General features: G+C 41.9%; 1 long non-coding RNA gene across 1 annotated transcript in view; it reads right to left on the bottom strand.

The window, feature by feature from the left end:
• Positions 1-21,889, bottom strand: part of LOC112531587 — a 55,568-nt gene that overhangs the window by 3,595 nt on the left and 30,084 nt on the right. The window contains exons 4-8 of the long non-coding RNA XR_003073473.2: positions 21,337-21,464; positions 20,839-20,931; positions 20,021-20,183; positions 18,037-18,201; positions 10,664-10,843 (exon numbers count right to left, since the gene is read on the bottom strand). This is a non-coding gene — a long non-coding RNA (uncharacterized LOC112531587). The remainder of the gene's footprint in view (positions 1-10,663; positions 10,844-18,036; positions 18,202-20,020; positions 20,184-20,838; positions 20,932-21,336; positions 21,465-21,889) is intronic.

The following is a 21,889-nucleotide window of genomic DNA, read 5'->3' as shown; positions in this document are numbered from 1 at the left end:
AAAAAAGGAAGCACTAATATAGTGAGTTTAGGCTATTTTTAGTACCAATCTGTGCACAGTATGAGGTGTCTGTAAAATACCACGCCCTGTTTTCAGCATCAACTGAAATGTATGCCTGCTGCATCGTCTCCAATTCACCACACTGTGTCTTCTTCATGCACGTGGCTTGTCTTCAGATTATGTCATATTTTCCATCCATTGACAATAGTTTAACATCGTATATGACTCAATACGAAGAGGGTGTCAGAAACATTGAAAAGCAATTTCTTTGTTGGTTGGATACAAATATAAATATTAATATAATGAATGTTTGCAGTCAAAGAAACCAGGTTAGCACTGAGAACACCATACTACCTCAAATGGTGATCACTTCCCAAGATGCCAAGAAGCACCTTGAACTCACTGCAGATGAAAAGTAGAAGAATGTGGCATTGTGGTATTAATCTGTACAGTTCATGATGCTACATAAATTACTTTCTGATTGATCCAAATGGTTTAATGGGGACAATATTTGTAAATAAAGGTGGAAAATGTGAAATCACATTAAATGAAATTATAGAGATGTAAATAGATATTCGGATTCTGTCTGGGATAGATTTAATCATAACAGTCTTTACAAAGAGAGAGAATTCTGCTAACTCTGAAATAAGAAACACTGCCATTGCCATTTGTATGAAAGGACCAAAGTTGTACTAACAGTAGGCTTAGTGGGCATGGTGATGATGGGCTGATGGACAGACTAGATGATTTCAGTGGTCTTCTCCAACTTTAATGATTCTGTGATAACCTAACAATGTTTGAAAGCAGTCTGAAAAGCAATTCATGAAAGCACTGTGCTGCTGTCTATGGTATCCTCATTCTGTCTGCGGATGCCAGTATCTCCTAAATGTTTCAAAATATCAAAAATTCTTGCTGCTGCTCCCTCCTCTTCCTTTCCTGCCCTGCTCTATTTCCCCCTTATTTATCAAAAAGTCAACATATAGGTCATTAAACACGGAAAACATCTTTTTTTTCATTCAAACAGGCTCTCATATGTATATAGGTATAAAAATAGCAGCAAAATGCTTCTTAATCTCTTAATGGTAAGAGAACTGCACTTGCTATTATGGAGCAGAACAGTTTCATCATAATCTGAACACTTGAGACATATCAGGGAAGAGAAAAATTTTCAGGGTAATTGGGTTTTAAATAGTGTGAGGCCTTGTGAGGAGTCTCTGTGCTGAGAGAAGATTCAGCCTCAGTAGAATAGCAATGTAGGTATTAGAGACAGTCAGAGGGACAAATTTGATGTTACAAGAGGCAGATTAGAAATGGATAGGTGAAGGATTCAAAACATAGATATATGACTTATTAAAGCAGAAAGTTCTGTCAAATAAAACCTCCCACCTCAAGTTCGCCTCTTATGTCCTCTTTGGATTTAACTGAAAGACACCAGATTCTAATTTTACATTAAATGAGAGCGTACCCCAAGGAAATCTCTACTTGCTGTAAACAACCCCTCATTATACATAGGTTGCTCCAAAAGTAATGTCGCTGTTTATTTCCATGGAAACTACAATAGATACAAAGAGCACCATAATACTATTTGATAGGGCAAATTCTCAGCTACAGAACACTATTTTCAACATGGTCACCACCACTAGCTCTGCATTTTCACCAGCAAGGAACAATAGCCTGCATGCTGTGCTCGTAAAAATAGCATGGCCATCTAGAATGTGGCTTGTCTTCTATATCACTGTCGCCACTGCTGAAACACATCACTCATTGCCTCACTGTGCTCATATCCTCTGTTTGGTCTCCATAAACCCTCAGCAAGCAACAATGAATGTCAGTGGGTGCCACTTTTTCCCACACGGAGGAATTCAGTTCCATTCCTTTGTTTCATATGCACTTCCATTGCAGATACCATTTTGTCAGACTGCCCCTGAGCTACCATCTGTCACATGGCAACAAACTGTAAGACAATTCTGGTGGGAAGGCTGATCCTCTACTGCCATACTACTGACATCAAGCTCTGACATCATGGGCCAACATAATAAAATAAGAGGCATTACTTTCGGAGCAGCCCTCACGTTAAGGGCTTCATTTTCTTGAACTTTGAAAAGGAGTTTGACTGAGAGAGAACCCCAAAAAGTGTATTTCTTCATTGCTTATTCTGAAATCAGCCCCCCTTACCATGGTCATGTCAGACCCTTTCTGTCTCAGAACCCAGCTCCCAGTGCCTTTCAGTTGCCCACCCAGCACCCTCACAGTCACTGCCCATCCAGCTGTGCTGCTGGCTGCCAGGCTCGGTGCAATGACAAAAACCAGGGGCTATCACTTCAGCTCCAGGGAAGGTGGGGAAAACGTGCATTTCTGCTTACCTCTTCTCTGCAATTCTTCTGCACATCTATGGCCATCAGGTGAACTCCACACACCTCACATTGCACACTTCTCCCAGCAGGGCTGCCCACTACTGTGAGATGCTCTGTAGGAGGTCCTACAGTGGTAGCATCACTCAGCTCAACAGACCTCCTTTTCAGACCTCACCTTCTGAAAAGAGGTACAAGCAGGGGAAACTTTCCAAGAACATCTTGTAAAAGTTATTTTTTACAGGAAGGTGAAGTTTTTTATTGCAAAATTCCATTATTTGTACATGGAAGAGTGGAATGAGAAAGTAAGAATGACCATGCAGCAGCAGAGTGAAAGATCAGTCTCCTCTGAGAGTTTATTAAGTAAAAAGAAAATAAACGTCACCAAGGACCAACTGAGTGTTAAATCTGATATTTTTCTTTCCATGTAGAAATCATAGCCTATCTAAGGGAACTGCGAAAGGTATATGCCATGTTTACATTCGTGTGTGCATTCCCACCTAGGCTTCCTAGCTGCCACAGCAATGGTAAGTGATGGGAGATATCAATTACAACTTAAATCTGAAACACATTGTACTTGAGTGAAATGGCCCTGTGCTGGCTGGCAGAGCCACAGCTGTAGCATACATTAGCTATCCAACGAAACATATTCCCATTAAATTCCTCCACTGTGTTGCCTGCCCTCTTCTATTCAGCATACAAGGTGAGAGCTCTCAGCAGAAAGTAAAAGGAAAGTACAGGGCAGGATGTGGTCCATAGCAACAGAGCTGGAAAGCATATAGCCCCTCTAAGCAGAGAACAGCCAAAATCTAGCACCAAAGTCAGCAACTACAGCAAGACCAGGAAGTAACCACATCAGTCAGATCAGCAGAATGGAAATTAAGAACTGTATCTGAACTACAAAAGGAACTGTAAAAAAGCAAGAGTAAAATGCAATGTTCTGCAATTGAGAATAATGACATCGAGCAGCTACTCCAAGCGGCTGTTTGCTAGAATAAATTTGTCAGAATGTGGCACATTTAGTGTAACGTACAGGAATCATTTGGGTTCTGAACAATTAAGTTTTTATTTTATAATGCATATTTCCATTCCTTCTGGTGGTAAAGATTAACTTGAACCTCAACCAACAGAGGAGTTTAAAGAGTTATGGATTCCCCCGCTTCCCGTTATTCCTACTGGCATAATACAATCAAAGTCTTTACATTATAAGGGCTTATATTAATCACTTCATTGAAAACAATTTCAGGAAACAAAATAAGAAAGGACTGTAAATTGCTGCAGGAAAAAGGAAGAAACATAAAAAGACGGAGAATTAAAGAACAGCAAAAGAGGAGCTGGAAAGCAGAGATGAAATGGGCAGAAATAGAGCAGACCTTGGTGGGAATATATTGCCCCAAACCCTTGACTTCTATAATGTAAGGACCTGAGCCAACAATAAGGTATACTATAACCAAAGCATGTTCTGATTCATTTGGCCAGATGCAAAAACATTTGCCTTTTAGCTGGTCCCTTCACTGCTCTCTACAGACAAAGCACAAAAATAGGCACTTCTGCAGAAAGGGGGGACATATTTTGTCCTAAAATAGATGGCTACAAATAGGTCAAGTGAATCATTTCCTGAAAACACCTACTTCTCTCAGTCAACTCTGAACAGAACCTAAGATGACTTGTTTCACTGTAAATGCTCAAACCATAGGTAGTTGTCATTAGGCGACGAGATCCTACCCCAACCACAATGCCAACACAAGATCTTGTCTTGATCTTCGTATGCACCCCCATCAAGATAATGTCAGCTCCTTTGTGGATTGTTATTCCATGTCAAAGACTGGATTTTGGTCCTCTGCAACTAACAGATTGTATTAAGTATGTTTCACAGTTAATACAAAGTTAAACTTATAGCAGTCAGATACTGAAGTAGAATCTGAAAAAATTAGCATGATGATTCTGAAGGCCTTAAAGATCAATGTAAATATGACTACCCGAGCCTTCATAACCTGTAATTATTTTAATAATTACAGCAATATGAAGGCAATAAAATAAGAAATATGAATACACACTATTTCTGTGGTTGGTACTGAGAGAGGAAAAGGTTTGGAACATAATCATATTTAAAATTTCTGTGTACATAAAAACAAGGACATTTTGGAAGAATGCCAAATACTGAGAAATATTTTGCTGAGTGGGCAGGAGGACAGGTAGTCACCAGGAATAGGATTTAGGCAGAATACCGTTGTGGTGCATGTACTGGGGTAATCCTACTTTGGACTCCAAGACCAATCTCTGAGCTTCACATGAAGCTGTGAGTACCACAGGCTGATTAAAAACCAGCAGGCCTAAGCCTCAAACCTTATCTGTGTAACTAATGGATTACAATGACCATCATCTGAAGGGGCTACTACCATGAGAAAGGTGGTCAAGGTTTGGTCAGGTTGTTATCCAGCTCCATAGAAAGTAGTGCAAGTAGCTTCACACACAACCATAGAAAAGCATACTTAAAGATCTGAAAGTATTTCCTACCTAATCGTAAATCCTGTTGCAACTTCATGTCATTCAAGGGCCAGACCTGCTTCCATAGCTATGTCAAAGCCACCACACTTTCCTGTCATCTCCTTGGGCTGGAGAAGTGCTGGAGTAAGACCCAGTGAATGCTATGCAGCCATAATGGTAAAAGAACTTGAGAACTGTGCCCTACCAGTCTATGGCATCTGAGCATAGCAACTGTTTGAAGCGTTAAGATGACAACAGCCCATTGACTCCAACTTATAGGGCATAGATCTCTTACCTTTTCACAAGTGTCACCCGGGGGCAATCTCTCTGGGTTTGTTCTTGTACAAAAGTGTGAAGGGCAAATTAAGCCCATTATATCCACATTGGAAATAAGACAACTTACATTTTACATAATAGGACTGAAATTCATTTTGCCGAAGTTCACAGGTGTTTTGAAGCTGGATGGTCGGTTTACCTTCATAAATGCTTGCAACAAAGGGAGACATTTAATTTTCCCTTGGTAGATGAGATTTTCTGGAGAAAACATTTTATCAAGAGTTATCATTCACACGTGCCAAAATCCTTGTGAGTTTTCACCCAGGCCTCAGTCAGGAAGATAACACATGTGCCAGTCTTCGAGAAATGTTCATGGGGAACATGGAAAGTTGTTGGGCAGAGAAGTGCTCCAAAATGCAAATGATGTCATACTTGTGGATATTTTTGGGTGGCAGAGATCTGAGAGAAAGCAATCATATGGCAAACGTAGCTATTTTGCTGTTTGATAGCCTTTCTAGGTAGCAGTTTCACTCACTATTGAATCACGCATGCCCATCTGGCACACCACGAATTGCCATCATCTGTTTGTCTCTGGTTGAATGTCCCTTGCCTTTGTGACTGACAGAGTGCAGAATACAAGCAATGAAACAAACACCTGAAACAGATTGGTCTGACTTTTGCCTGCAGCAGCTAAAGAAAAACAGTAGAGAGCTGCTAGTCCAGCAGCAGCACAATGAATCACAGCAAAAATCCCTGCAACCAGGGAGAGATGCTATTTTTTCCCCTTTGTGCTTGGTGCTTTCTGCAAAGCACTTTCCACCTGTATCTGTTTTTCACATGGAATCATTAAAAATAAAGCCAACCAGCTACCACCAGCAATCAGCAATCTATTTTGGCAAGGATCTAAGAAGAGCAAGAGGGAGGCACTGCCATCATCCTGCCACTCACAACCATGTGTTATGCAGATGCCACACATCTGAGGAGGAGTATATCAGGTGAAAGAAGAGCTCTGCCCCATGTGGTATATACAGTCCAGCATGAAAAGTCCCAAGGGTTAGCTTTAACAGTTCACTGGCTTGCTATAAACATGTAAAATACCTCTTGACAGAATATAAAGAAATTCAGCCAGCAGCTGAAGGCTGGGGTCAGTCCCATTAGTCACTGCAGCACAAGCTGCTCCTCTTTGCGTTTGTTCCAGTTTTGCTCTGTGCTGGGAAGCTTGCAGGAAGAGGAAGGAGAGCTCTGACTACAAAGAGCAAGGAAGGCAGAAAGCCCCAGTGTCTTAGTTTCACCTGGAATGGAAATGTTTTCTTCAAGGTCTGTTATGATGCTATGTTTTGGTTCTAGGAGAAAAACAGTGTTGATAACACACACCAATGTTTATAGATGCTGCTAAGCAGTGCTGTGCAGAGCCAAGGCCATTCCATTTTTTCAGTGAAGATCTCATGTGGGGGCCAAGGAGCTGGGAGGGGACAGAATTAAGAGAGCTGACTTGACCTGGCCAGGGGGATATTCTATTTCATATGACATCATGCAGAAGGGAAGTTTCGAAGGGGATGGGATTTCATCTCACTCCCTTCTGCTCGCAGGGGACTAGCTGGGCATCACTTGGCAGAAGCTGAGCAATTGCTTGTGCATCACTCACTATATATATTGACCAAGAAGGCCAATAGCATCCTGGCTTGTATCAGGAATGGTGTGGTGAGCAGGACTAGGAAAGTAATCCTGCCTCTGTACTCGGCATTGGTGAGGCTCCACCAAGAGTACTGTGTTCAGTTTTGGGCACCTCGGTACAGGAAGGACATGGAGGTACTGGAGCAGGTCCAAAGAAGGGCAACAAGGCTGGTGAAGGGCTTGGAGAATATGCCCTACGAGGAGAGACTGAAGGAACTGGGGCTGTTTAGTCTGGGGAAAAGGAGGCTGAGGGGAGACCTTATTGCTCTCTTCCAAGACCTGAAAGGTGCTTACAGCGAGAGCGGGGCTGGTCTCTTCTCACTGGTGACAGGTGACAGGATGAGGGGAGATAGCCTCAAGTTGCACCAGGATAAGTTTAGGTTGGATATCAGGAAAAACTTCTTTACAGAACGGGTGGTTAAGCACAGGAATAGGCTGCCCAGGGAGATGGTTGAATCACCATCCCTGGATGTGTTTAAAAAGCGTTTGGATGTGGTGTTCAGGGACATGATTTAGTGGAGGGTTGTTAGAATTAGCGTAGTATGGTCAGGTTGTGGTTGGACTTGATGATCTTTAAGGTCTTTTCCAACCTGAGCAATTCTATGATACCATGATTCTATGATTCTATATATGTATGTTGTCATAACTATTATCCTTTTCCTTTTCTCTATCTTAGTAAATAGTTTTATCTCAACCTATAAATTCTACTCTTTTTTTTTTTTTTTCTCTGTTTCTTTCCTCCCATCCCACTGGGAATGGAAGGAAGGGAGTGAACAACTGTGTGGTGCTGAGCCACCTGCCAGTTTAAACCACAACACTCTGCCACCCTAAAGCACTGACCTGCTTAATGCTATGGACTAGCCTCCGGAATAGCAGCTTTCTCTGCTCTACAAGTGCTTTGAGTGCCCAAACATCTGTTGTTTATCTGACTTCTATGCTAACACATCAGCACAGGAGCATGAGGGATATGCTTCCTCTAATGGAGGAGATGTTTCAAATGGTGCTACAGGACTGTGGCTACTGAGCTCTGATACCAGCTGGGAAACTTCCATTAATTCACCTCTAAGTAACATCTTATAAAACAAGTATTGAGGCAGAAGGTGCTAGAAGAGAGGAGAAAAGAAAGCACAGGTCACATGAATCCAAGAGGATTCATGAAACTGGACTGGATTCTGGGGACTTGAAAGTGGAGATACTACCAACTGCTAGCAACATATGTTTGTGGAATGACTTACACCTTATCTCCCATTTGCCACTCCTACAAAAACAAGAATGTGGTTTCAAAGCACCTTCACCAATTCCTTCACCAAAGAGAAATTGTTCTAATTTCCAAGATTAAAAGGCCCAATTTTTTTAGAGTTCATGCCATGAGCAGAATTTTGAATAGAGGGATGAATGAGCAGAGGTAACATGAGGTGTCTCTCTCCAATAAATCTCAATAACAAATGCGCAATAATCCATAGCAAACACATTTAGAACAATAAGCTGCCCATACTTCTGTCATGTTGGGAAGCAGAGAATGCCATCAAAGTCACTTATTTGAACAAAAAGGGAGAAAAGGTCTTAAGCTAGATTTTTACCTCTAAAGACCCATCTAGGAGATTTGCATGTTACAGCAATAGCACTTTATTAGCCTGTTTTTCAAGGGAGATGCTAGTTCAGAAAAACAGAAATGGAATGGACAAAAAGACTTGATAAAAGAGCTAGTTTGGTAGAATAGGGAGACTTTGCTGGTGCCCTAACTAAGGTGATGGGGAGGCTGGCATCTCATGCATTAGTAATTACCACAGAACTGTGCAAAATCAGTCTTCCTCAGTTCTTTTGCTCACACTGCTGCCTGCTTGGGGTGAGCAGCCACAGACCAAGAACAGTGGGCAGTTCTGGGACAGGGTAAGACAGGAAAGACAGGAAGGGTGTGCAGATCAATGAATGGATGAGTGGATGGATGGATGGATGGACAGATGGACAACCAGATGGACAGGCTGTCGCCATGGATCATCACTACCACCCACAGCAGACCAATGACTACATGCAGCTGAAGGAGTACTGGGATCAGGACCTGCTTCTCAACCTAGCCTGAGAGAAGCAGCAGTGGATAGCTGGCACTTCTGTGCCAGTTGTGTAGCAGTAAATGATACCGCTGCCTGAGAGAGCTGAAGTATTCAGGTTCATGCTGCTTCTGAAGCAATGAGAGCTTAACATTAATTCGACCTAGGCAAGCTGTAGCAGTGGGCCCAGGAGAACCTCATGAGGTTCAACATATCCAAGTGCAAGGTCTTGCACCTGGGTTGAGGCAACACCCACTATCAGTACAAGCTGGGGGATGTACGAATAGAGCACAGCCCTGACAAAAAGGACTTGGAGGTACTGGTGGATTGCAAGCTGGTCATGAGCCAGCAGTGAGGCCTCATAGCCCAGAAGGCCAACCATATCTTGAGCTGCATCAAAAGAAGTGTGGCCAGCAGGGTGAGGGAGGTGATCCTGCCCCTCTACTTGGTGCTGCTGAGACCTCACCTGGAGTACTGTGTCCAGATGTGGAGTCCTCAGTTCAGGAGAGACGTGGACCTGATGGAGCACATCCAGAGGAGAGCCACAAAAATGATCCATGGAATGTAACACCTCTCCTGCGAGGGCAAGCTGAGAGAGATGGGACTCTTCAGCCTGGAGAAAAGGCTCCAGGGAGATCTGAGAGTGTCCTTCCAGTATATGAAGGGGGGTTGCAAGAAAGAAGGGGACAGACTCTTTTGTAGGGTCTGTTGAGACGAGAAAAGAGGAATTGGTTTCAAATTAAAGGAGGCAAGATTTTACAATAAGTGTGGTGAGACACCGGAACATGTTTCCCAGAGATGTGGTGGATGCCCTCCTCTTCCCTGGAGACACTCAAGGCCAGGCTGTATGGGGCTCTGAGTAACCTCATCAAGCTGTACATGTCCCTGTTCGTTGCAGGGGATTTGGACTAGATGACCTTTAAAGGCCAAATGATTCTATGCTTCTGTGACTATTACTTGTTTTGAAAATGTGGATGTCTAAAAGACATGGTCTGTGCCAAAATGGTGCTCTGATCACCCCCATTAAGTATGAATCACGCCTGGTCAAGTTGTATGGATATTTTTAATGTATTATATCTGATCAGTAGGTTTAAATGATGTCCCTTATGGGCATAAAGTTACTTGTGGTGCTCATATAAAGTCCAGAGTGGTCATGAGCTGGGAGTATGTGAAGACTTATGACTGACATGTACAAGGGCAGCAGGGTAGAGCAACCTTTGCACGTTATGCATGAGCTCATAGTTCATGTGGGAATGAGCAATATCCAGATATATGACTTTTGTGCTCATCAGGGCTTTATGCTGTATTGATACTGTGAGAGGACAGATAAATGCAATGGGGGTAAGAGATGACTATCATTCTTCAGCAGGCTGATATGTCCTATGCCTATAATTGTATCAGCAGTAGGGACAGAGTTGATACATACAGTGTTCCAAGAACCAGGTAAGAACTGTTTGAGGAGAATGTTACCTCTTCCCTACCAGCTGCTGCAAGATTATTATGATGAGTCCTGACAGCTTCATGTGGTTGCCTCTGGTACCTACAATTATCTGTATAACCTTTGTTTAGGGAGCTGATTCACATCGTAGATGACTTTAGGTCAATTAAATGACACAAATATACATAGTATCGGCTGAGATTCACTTACATGTTTTTTATCATGAAACAAAACTAATTTGAGTGCCTTCTATAACCTAGATTGTTCCTCCACACTCACCAGTGTATGGCCACAGTGCACTCCTAAAGGCAATCCCAACTCCTTTAGCTGGCAAACACATCCCAGGCAAACTTGCATGTGCCTACTGTATCACTGAAACTGCAGCTTACCCAGCCAGTGTCTTCCAGGCACATCTTCATCCTACCAAACTGTAAGCCCCAGAGTAAAGCAGGGAAGGGCCCCCGCATGGTGGATAGAAGACTTGCAGGAAGCCATAGGCAAGCAGGAGGTGAGGTACTTCTCATCCTGGAGAAGAGGCTCAGGGGGATCCCATCAATGTCCATAAATACCTGAAGGGAGAGGGAAAAGAAAACGGAGCCAGGCTCTACTCAGTGGAGCCCAGTGCCAGGACAAGAGGCAGTGGGCATAAACTGGCGACCAGGAGGTACCCTCTGAATACCAGGAGCCTTTCTGTGCTATGCAGGTAATGGAGCAATGGCACAGGCTGCCCAGAGGCTGTGGGATCTCCTCCTTGGAGATCTTCCAAAGCCACCTGGACGTGGTCCTGGACACCCTGCTCTGGGTGTCCCTGCTGGGCAGAGGGACCCAGAGGTCTCTTCCAACCTCAACCATTTTGTGATTCTATGATTCTCTTTTCCCATATTCTCAGAAAGGTTTACTTCTGAGACATAATCTGAATTGCTATTTCGGGGCCCAAAATGAAAAGCAGACCAGGCAAATGCTCTGCAGTAGGCACAGCATCTCCCATTGCTTGCTTCAGTATTTCTGAAATTTTTCCCTTTTTTTTCACAAAAAAAAATTGTAAAAGTAAGTGCTGGTTGTAATGGACAACCCCCAGCACTGAAAGAAATGGAATAACACTATTCATTAACATAGTCTATTTTATTTTGCAAATTACTTATAGAGACACAGCTGCCAAGAAATGATGATGTTTTTAAAGCAACACCAACTGTTGAACTACATCTTACTTTAACTATCACTACATGCCTTCACTGTTCTTCTGTTGTGCAGAAAGGCCAATACGCAATAGAACTTAGTCAGCTTCTTCATCAGAAAGCTCTATCATTCATTGACAGAGCAAGTGTGCAAACAGGGAGTCCCTACTGATATTTTTGTAAATGAAGCCTCATACTGTGGAATATCTTCTGCAGCTGGGTAAATGAAACCTGGCTCCACTTGAATGCACAAACTCTTCAATTAAATCCCACTAGGTTTGCATACACCCTAAGGGAGCCTCCTACTGAAAGCATAATGCCAATATTATAATATTGCAGAGATGTCTTCTCCAGGCCTCTGCTTTATTGGCCTATGTTTATTCACACTTTAAATGCATAAGTGCACCTGAAAATACAATACATAGACCAGTTCCAAATTAATCTCCAGACTCCGGTTAGCCTTTAACTTCAGTTCAAATAATTGATCAGCACTATTCAAGTAGTGCAGTTAAAGTATTCCTCATTCCTAATTCATGTCATTGCATCTTTGTAAATGCACATTGTTATTCTCAACATCAGTGAGAAGTTTAATACTGTCATCTAAATATGAATAGAAATATGGCCAAGCATGATTTTTTTGAAATGACTGTTAGTCTGTTCTGAAAATGGTGGTATGTCTTGTCCCAGAATCCATAATAAACATTTCTGCACTAACAGAAATCAACAACAAGAAAGACAGAGATTGTTGAACAGCAACACATGAGACACCCTGGACTCAGTTCCTACCTAGGCTGAATCAGGGCAACCTTGGCGGCCCGCTTGGCTATGACTAAGCCATTTCTGCAGTCCCCAGGCTTCACTTGTTCACAATTACATATGTTTTGCAAAAACAAGGAATGGTAAGCGACGTCAGTCTTTGCTCTTTTGGCCTCGTTCCCTCTTCTTCCTTTCCTGCAGCCAAAATCAACAGGGCAGAATCTCACAGGAGATACAGTAGCTGCAGCTGATGGGTAGAGGGCTGTGAGTCGATTCAATAACTGAAAAGTACTCTAGTGTTCAATGTCTGTATTAGGCTCCGGGCTTGAAATCTGTATTTGACATGCCCGCGTATAGGAGGTGATTTCAGTGGAAGCCCTGTGACCTGAAGGGTAGCAGCCACACATGTTTAGTGAGGCTCTCCTCAAGCCTGACCTCTGTTGAACTGCCGATAGACACATGGCAGCAGATAGACATTCAGGCTGCAGTAGCTGCCTCAAAGTGGCTGACAGATAAAAGATTATGTGCAGTCAGGAGCTGGTTCAATATTTTTACAACTCTTCACAGCTTTACGTACACACAGACATACATACACAGCCACTATCAGCTTCAGAGCACTTAGCAGGGCTTTTCATGTGTATTGACAAGTTAATAATTATACTAATACAAAAACATCAATATAATTATAGCACAAAATGTACAGTTCTCTGCAGGCCTTTTATTGTCAAAATTTCCTACAGCCCTGCGTGTTTTATTTATGTTAAATGTGAACTTAATTAGTGATCAGAATTCTTGATTTCTCTTTTTATTTCTAAAGCTCAAGTATAAAATATTTTAATATATTTCTCTTCCTTCTTTGCAGTATGCTAAATGAAGCATCAAAAATTCAACTTTATACTTAATAGATCTTTCTGAGGAATGTTCTGAAAAGGCTATAATTATTTAAATTTCAGTTCATAAGTATTGGAAAGAAAAGAACTGAAACTTAATTAATCATATTTCACTAATAAAATATTGCAAAAGGTAATTTTTGATGTCTACCTAAAACTGTGTTTATTGGCAATTTATGGGACGCAAATAGTTTCCTTTGAGGGTCAAGTTTAAAGACAATGAGTAACTGAGAAAGGGACGGAGGTAAAGCCTTGCAGTCATTGACAAGCCTTTCATTAGTCATGTCTGCAACAAGGTGAGCTCAGCCCCCAGGAGTGAGAGTCTGCCATGAAACCCACAGATTGTTCCCTCACAACAGCAGAAACAGCAAAGCATCACAGTTAAAAATAGTGCTAATGCACCTTGACCTAACATGAGCACCTAGTCATGGGCTGGAAATCAAAGCAAGCTCGAACTTACGTTAGAGGATAAGTATGTTCTGATGTATATAGATTTTTTCCTTATTTCCTCTTTAGTCATCCATGCAGGAGTGATGTGACAGAGCTCACAGCAACTGAGCAATTACAAGGACTATTTTGTTCGGATGGGTAGTGTGGGTTCTTTGAAGTCTTGATTTAAAAGCCTTATCTGGACAGACTGGATTGATGGGCCAAGGCAAACTGTATGAGTTTCAAAAGGACCAAGTGTTGGGTCCTGCATTTTGGTCACAACAACCTCTGGCAACCCTACAGACTTGGGGAAGAGTGGCTGAAAAGCTGCCTGATGGAAAGGGACCTTGGTGTACTGATGAACAGTCAGCTGAATATGAGCCAGCAGTGTGCCCAGGTGGCCAAGAAGGCCAATGGCATCCTGGCTTGTATCAGGAATGGTGTGGTGAGCAGGACTAGGAAAGCAATCCTGCCCCTGTACTCGGCATTGGTGAAGCTCCACCAGGAGTACTGTGTTCAGTTTTGGGCACCTCAGTACAGAAAGGACATGGAGGTGCTGGAGCAGGTCCAAAGAAGGGCAACAAGGCTGGCGAAGGGCTTGGAGAATATGCCCTACGAGGAGAGACTGAAGGAACTGGGGCTGTTTAGTCTGGGGAAAAGGAGGCTGAGGGGAGACCTTATTGCTCTCTTCCAAGACCTGAAAGGTGCTTACAGCGAGAGCGGGGCTGGTCTCTTCTCACTGCTGACAGGTGATAGGATGAGGGGAGATGGCCTCAAGTTGCACCAGGGTAAGTTTAGGTTGGATATCAGGAAAAACTTCTTTACAGAACGGGTGGTTAAGCACAGGAATAGGCTGCCCAGGGAGATGGTTGAGTTACCATCCCTGGATGTGTTTAAAAAGCGTTTGGATGTGGTGTTCAGGGACATGATTTAGTGGAGGGTTGTTAGAGTTAGGGGAGTATGATCAGGTTGTGGTTGGACTTGATGATCTTTAAGGTCTTTTTCAACCTGAGCAATTCCAATCAATTCTATGATTCTATGTATTATTAAGTTACAGCTGTTCAGGGATTGGCTGAGCACCATGTCTTGAGTGTCAGCACCAAGAGCTGCTCCACCATGCCTGGAGCAGATAGGAAGGAGGATACACCCATGGGCACCATGGAGAGGGCACTAGAACAACCCTGGTTGAGAAGAGGTCTATGTTGCCACAAGGTAAGAAATGCCTAACTCTAGTTAACCATTAGAATGGGCTGTCTAGGGAGAATCACCATCGGGGAACGTTTTTAAGAGTAGTTTGGAAACCCAGCAGCCAGGCAAGGTCTGGGCTCAGGCAGTGCTTCATAGTCTAAACTTCCCCTTAGAGCAGTATTTTTTTCACTGTGTCTCAGTGACACTGCTCAGGAAACACAGGATATGTTCCATCCCACTCAGAAACATCCCACGCAGATGCTCACATTTCTGCGAGCCCTCTCAGGAACATGAGGAGAACATCCATGTTAAATAACAGTAAGGTCTGCTACTAACAAGAATCGCTACTCTGCCTGTAGAAAATGACGACTTCTGCACAAAAGGGCCATTTTCAAAAAATGTCTCAGCTTGACATTCTAAGTGGAAAAAATACCTTAGTTGAACACTTTGATCATATTTTCTTTTCCTCATGAACTCAGTGAATTACCTCTGCAGAAATCTCTGTTCCTAGTAAACATGCAGTCTGGACAGAGCATGTGATTGCACTCAGTGCCGCTTTACCTCAATCTTGTCTGTGCGGGATTGATCGAGGGTTGAGTCACAAAAGAAATATGTCATTTATGAATGTTTCTGACGGCTCCATTGTGGAAAATATCCTGAGAAGTATCTGCAGCTCAAGGGTATTTGCAGGTGTAAGTATAGACAGACCAGAGAGGTCGTGAGCACAAGAAACTCAGTGATTCTCATGCACAAAGGGGAAGATTGCACTGTGCCATGGGTGATGGGATCTAGCCAGGAGTTTGGGTGGGTCCATAGGGGTGAAGTCTGTAAACTGATGTTCATGTCCTCAAATTGCTAAATATCCAATAGGAAAAAAATAAAAAAAAATAGAGAAAAAAAAACCAAAAACTTGCATTTCTCCTGCTGCTGCTGACAGATGACTAATGGACATTTCCCCACTGCTTATCAACACAGTGTTTTGAGAGGTAGATAATGCAAATTATCCATTAACTTATGTGCTGGGTCTGCTCTTACCGGATTTAGCGTGCCACTGGTCAGCTCAGCCACAGTGGAGATATGTTCTTTGAAAAGAAGCTCATAAAAGAAAAGCTGAAGGTAAATAAGAGGAGTTCGTGGTAGGGCAGGAGGGCTGGGGGAGCTGCAGCCTGTGGGGCTGTGCTGGAGCAGTGCCTGAAGGGTGGGCCCTGTGGGATGGAGTTGTGTTGGAGCAGTGTTGGGAGATCTGCGGCCTGTGGAAAGCCCACATGGGATCAGTTTGGGAATGATGTAATCCCGTGGGAGGGATGGCAGAAGGATTGAGGAGTGGAAGAGATGAGGCATTATGGGCAGACCACAGCCCCCATTCCTCATTGCCCTGAGCTGCTTGAGGGTAAGAGGTAGGAGAAGGGTGCATGGAGGGAAGGTGTCCGTGGTTTGCTGTTAGCAATTTGCAGTGTATTATATTAATCTCCCTATGCTGACTCTATTTTTCCTATGATGGGAAGGCAGATTTAGGGGGAAAAATATTCTTCATATTTCCTTCCCACTGAATGCTATCTTTTCCTGTGAAAGAAGGAAAACATTTTGGTAATTTCAGCATTTTGGAAATAGCATTTTTTTAACAAAATATTTCAGGTTTCATGAATATGAAAGTAACTGAGCAATAGTTGAGGTTTAATTTTGTTTTTGAAACAAAGGAGAGATAATTCTTTTAGAATCACTTTCCTTTCACAAATACTCTCACATCTCAGAACCTTTGGAAGCTAGAACACACCAGAAGCTTGGGGCACAATTACATTAATTCCACCAACCTATCCAACTCGTTTTACTGACTGAAATTGACACCAAATAATGGGAAACTGAGAGTCAACTTTGTAAAGATGGTTGTTATGGGATGTTTAGCCATATAAATAGAGAGAGATACTATGAAATATGGGCTGAATACACTATTTTGTTCTCTTTCTTTCAGAGTATGGAGTCCTATAGATTATATTTAAAAAGTTAAAAAGGATATTCTTGTCTGTTCTCTGGCCCCAGACATATTCAGGTACTGATGCAAATTGGACCAGCTTCACCAGAACAGATGAAAAAATCCACTCCAGTTCTGGCATTTAAAACATTTCTGAAGGATGCGGTTGATCTTCACTGCAACTGTGTTCTGGTCCAAACAGAAAGAAGACTTGAGCCCAAGCTTCCTCAGTCAAAACTGTGGCCATCTTTGTCATACCAGGGCATTCCATTCTTACATGATGTATGTTTAAATTTCCCTTACATCATTATTCCAAATTTTCATGGGTGTTAACTTAGGAGTGCTGATCTTTGCACCTTAGAGTTTTTAGTTTATGTAACGTTATTATGCATTTGTACTCAGTTCCTGAGTAAAATGCATAAACTTTGTGGGAAAAACAAACAAACAAACAACAAAAAAAACCCCAGAAAACTCAAGACTCTTCCTCTCCATTTTAATGATCTGATTATTTAGCATGAAAACCACTCTTACTTTCATGCTCCAGGGTTTGATCCAATTAAGCTGCAGCACTTTCCTATAGAGAGGCACGCAGCTGCAGGGAGGGATGGAAAGTAATTTCTGCAGCTGAGCTTAAAGTCTGGGAGTTAGAGCAGTCTCCTTCGAAGGGAAAAAGCAGTCAGGATCTCTCTCAGGGAGATCCCTTCTAACTTCCCTAGCATGAGCAAGAGATCTAAACAGAAAGCAACTGCATGAGTAATTCTTTGACCCACAAAGAAATATCATCTACTGATGAATTTTGAGTAGGATGCAATTCTGCTGATGTTGATTGGTAAGTTCTAACATGATGTGATCTGAAAAAACTGAGCCCCATAGGCAAATATAGTTAAGTAACTCCTGTTTTACATCTACACCTGTACGATTGCTGATGTTCATATTCAGACTTAAGTTGTTGACTTGAATCACTCTGCTCATGACAACTCAGTCTCTACAGTTTTCCAATGGGAATGACCTTGGCCTTTCCATCTCTCCCAGAAGCACTGCAAACAGGATGGGCAAGCAAGGCATGGGATATCAGTTGGGAAACAGTGCAGACCTCAAAGACAGTTTAATTCTAACCTCCATACAGTGGGCACATATACCTTCCTCCAGACCAGGTTGCTCAAAGCCCCATCAAACCTGATCTTGAACACCTCTGGGGATGGGACATGCACAGTTTCTCTGGGCAGCCTGTGCCAGTGCTTCACCGCATCCATGGTAAAGATTTTCTTCCTAATATTTAATCTAAATCTACCCACTTTTAATTTAAAGCCATTATTCCTTGCCCTATCACCACAACCTCTTGTAAAAGTCCTCACCTTTCCTGTAGGCTCCCTTAAGGTACTGGAAGGCTACTGTAACATCTTGCAGCCTTCTTTTCTCCAGGCTGAATGATCCCACCTCTCTCTCTCTTCATGGAAGAGGTACTCCAGCCATTTGATAATCACTGTGGCCCTCCTCTGGACTTACTCCAGTAAGTCTTACTGGGCAAGAAGAAACATCAGAAAGTACATTTAAATCTGGAATCACTTCCACGGTCTGGCTGCTCATATTGTGCAAACTGAAAAGCAGCATTTCCATTTTGCAGTATCTATATCCCATTTATCATTTTAGCCCAGCATAAACTTTAAGAGCATCAGAACTAAAGGGCAAACATCAGAAAAGGTACACAACTTCACTCTGTGTTGTAGCAATAAAAGATATTTTTAATTCAGCCTTTCCTTCTCTGTTCTGATACTATACTTTGTTGTGTATTAAACCAAGCAATTCTACCCAAAGGAACAGATTTTGACATTTATCATTATAAAGACCACACTTAAAAGGACCCAGAATTGATGAGCCTGGTAGAAATACAGCTTGTAGTTACTCACAGAGGCAACCAGAAAGTTATCTCTCCCAGTTCTTCGGTCTTTGTTTCTTATTTCAGAAATTTTCTGCCCAGCTTATAGAAATACCCACTATAGAAAGTGGAATGGTAATTAAGGAAGCTTTTCCTTTTCCCTGCTATCTATCCATTACAACACTTGTTCCCTGTAATTCAAATATACCACCTCTTACCAGCACAGCAAGTCAAGAAATATGATTATTCTTTCCTTAGGGACCAGTAAGATTCCCCAAATTGAACATAATGACAGTCAGACTGATAACATCTCCTCTATTCCACCAGTTTTAAATAATTTCAGACTCAAGTGCTACTCTCTATGGGAGAAGGAGTCATACACTGATTAATTCATCTGCTAGAGTTCCCACAATCACTTTAAAATGTTCTCCAATACTAGCATTTGGCAGAACACTGACTCTCAAACTCTGGTATTCTATGACTCCACATTTAATTGTTTTCACCTAATCCTCTTTAGAGGTGTTTAAATTAGTTTTCCCAGGGCTCCATAGATTCATAGATGCTAAAGGCTGAGAAATGTCCTTGGAATGGATAGATGCAACTCTTCAAAAATAAGAAGAGGATTAACTTCAGGATGTGGCATGCAGTGTGGAAATATAGATGGGGGAAAGAAGAAAAAAATAAAACAGAGCTAAACCAGAGTTTATCCTTTTTCAAAGCCTAGCTTGGCCTGGAACAAGAAAATTTTGTAACCTCATTCTACCTCATTTCTATTTTCTTGCTACTGTGCTACTACCTGTGTAAGTCGTCACTGAAAACAGAATCTTGGTGAGAACATGCTTCAAAATGAGATGGGCATTAGCCTATCTCTCGAAGAACCACATCTCTTTCCCATTTGACACAATAATAGCTGGTCACATAAGGAATAAATTCAACCATCCTGTTTGTGATGTCAGCAAGTTTCTCAGACTAAGCTGATGGATCGTGACTTTTTGTTTCTACTTTCTAGCAGTGGCCGTGGGAATCTTCATCTTTGAAAACATAAATTGATAGTGAAAGGATCTGGAGACATGTGAAGTGTCTCTCATTGCTGTCCAATCTATTCCTTTACTTATTTTGATTGTTTTGTGGTATTTTGTATATTCGTTTGTTTGTTTTTGTAGTAGGCTTAAGGACAGTAAGCAAAAGTCAGTCTTCATACTAATATGCTGTTTGGATAGGCTTCTTCACTACAACTTTTATATGAACTAATGTCAGCTCAAGCTGCTTCATGAACTAGCTCAGTCCCTGAAGCTTTTTGTCCTGAATGCCCTTTGGATTGTAGCACTTCAAATACACATACCATATCTTTACACATACTTAGCAATCAGTACAAAGAGGATTCCTTCTCAGAAGATGTAATTTTTTGTTTGAAAACAACACAGTATTTCCATTATATCTTTATTTTTAAAATGAGAGATTACCTTCAGTTTGGAAAATAAATCCATACTTTAGGCTTATGTTTTCCTGTGTCTGTTGTCCTCACTTGAAGAGCCATCCCTTTATTCTTGCATCTTTTCTCTTTCCACTTTCAATCTGTGTTTGATTTTCTTCTATTTTCCAGGCTGGGAAAGTTCTCGACACAGGCTAGGTTAAAGGAAGATGGTTAATAATACCCAAGTCCACTGTATCATTTCTCTCTTAACAGTCTTTTTTTAATTAAAACTTAAAGTTTCAGTCCTTTGTCTCACAGTTTCTTCAGACTGTTAAATGAACCTAAAGGTCCTAAAAGAGAAAGAAAACAGAGGCAATCCATGTGTTGTGCTGTTAATTCTGTATTAAGTGGAAGTGCCGATTCTGTAGGTGGCACTATGAATTAATGCTTCCATGCAGCACTTGAAGTTACAGTGCTGAACCACAGACCATCCTTCAGAAGAGGTGTGTTACCCTGTGTGATTACCTCCGTGTACCTACTGCAAGAAGGAAGTGGCTTCTATGAGTAAGTTGTCCAAAGAGAACCAGCTGATATCCGCTGGCTGGCATCCAAGAGAATCCGAGTCTCTTCTCACCTTTTATTTTTGATGAACCATGATCTCTCACAAATTTTTCCAGAAACTGAATCTGACAAGAGTAAGACATAGCTCACATTGTTTTTACTTACTTCTTACACTGTGCAAATGCTAGCAAAGGAAGATTTAAAGACATGTAGATGTAGATTTAAAATTAATACAGAAAATAAGTTTCTTTTATCTATTACCTTCTAGTCACGCTAGCTGCAATTTGTTCTGGAATAGAGACTTACAGTTATACTCTATTCTCCTGGCAAAGATCAAGAATTCTGGTTTTGCAGAAAACCGGGCTTCTTATTTCTTGGAGAGTGCTGCTTTTGGATTGCCTATGACAAGGAAAAACCTGTAGGGAATATCAAAGGCTACCAAGGCATTTCTTTGAAATAGTTATGGCTGTTGACTTGAGAAAAAAAACAAGGTAGTGTATGTGATGTGACAAAGTTAAGATTGCTGGGGAATGTCATCCATTTCTATGCCACTTGCTTCTCTGTATGTGGGATGTACTGATTGATTTTGATTTTGAGTGGTCCTGTCTAGAGCCAGGAGTTGGACTCGATGATCCTTGTGGGTTCCTTCCAACTTAAGATATTATATGATTCTCAGTTTCTATTTAGCAGCTTGCTCAAGGCTGAGGCTGGAGTGAGAACTGCACATGCTCAGTAAATGTAGCTGATTCTGTCAGAATTTTGAATAAAAGTGCTACATGTGTAACAAACAAATCTGGAACATACCCAATTAGCAGGAGTTTGGTGACCATGGTTGCCAGTAGGAAGTTGCAAGGGTGTTGCTTGTCTTATTTCATTTTGCAGAGGAAATATTGGCAGTCACGGGCAAACCGAGCCAGTTAGACCAGCTGGTCCTGTTACAGGTAAATGAAGAAAAACAAATGTCACATCAAATCCAACCTGAGCTGCTTCTGGCATGTGTTTGCCATGGGAGGAGCAAGGGCAGATTCAAAGCCACATTCACATCGACTTCAATGAAAGCTAACCCTGGGATTAAAATTTGAAAACTGCTGCTATTCCTCCTTAGAAAAACTGCATTTCAAACAAATCTGTACTTCAGCCAGTCTCAAAGTTGATCTTAATCAACTGCTTAAAACACTCTGACTGAAGCACTGAGCAGTGCACTGAAGTTACCAAAGCTGAAGAATCACCGGAATTCTTGGCAGCATTCTCTGTGGATGTTATGTGTTCTCTGTGAGCTACTTTGTACGGAATCAAAACCCCAGGAGATGGCAAGAAGGTCACCTGGCTAGGGCCAGCAGAGAAGGGCTGTTGGACT

Source organism: Gallus gallus, chromosome 1 (genome assembly GCF_016699485.2).
Source record: "Gallus gallus isolate bGalGal1 chromosome 1, bGalGal1.mat.broiler.GRCg7b, whole genome shotgun sequence".
NCBI lineage: Eukaryota > Metazoa > Chordata > Aves > Galliformes > Phasianidae > Gallus > Gallus gallus.
This window is presented reverse-complemented; position numbering and strand designations above follow the sequence as displayed.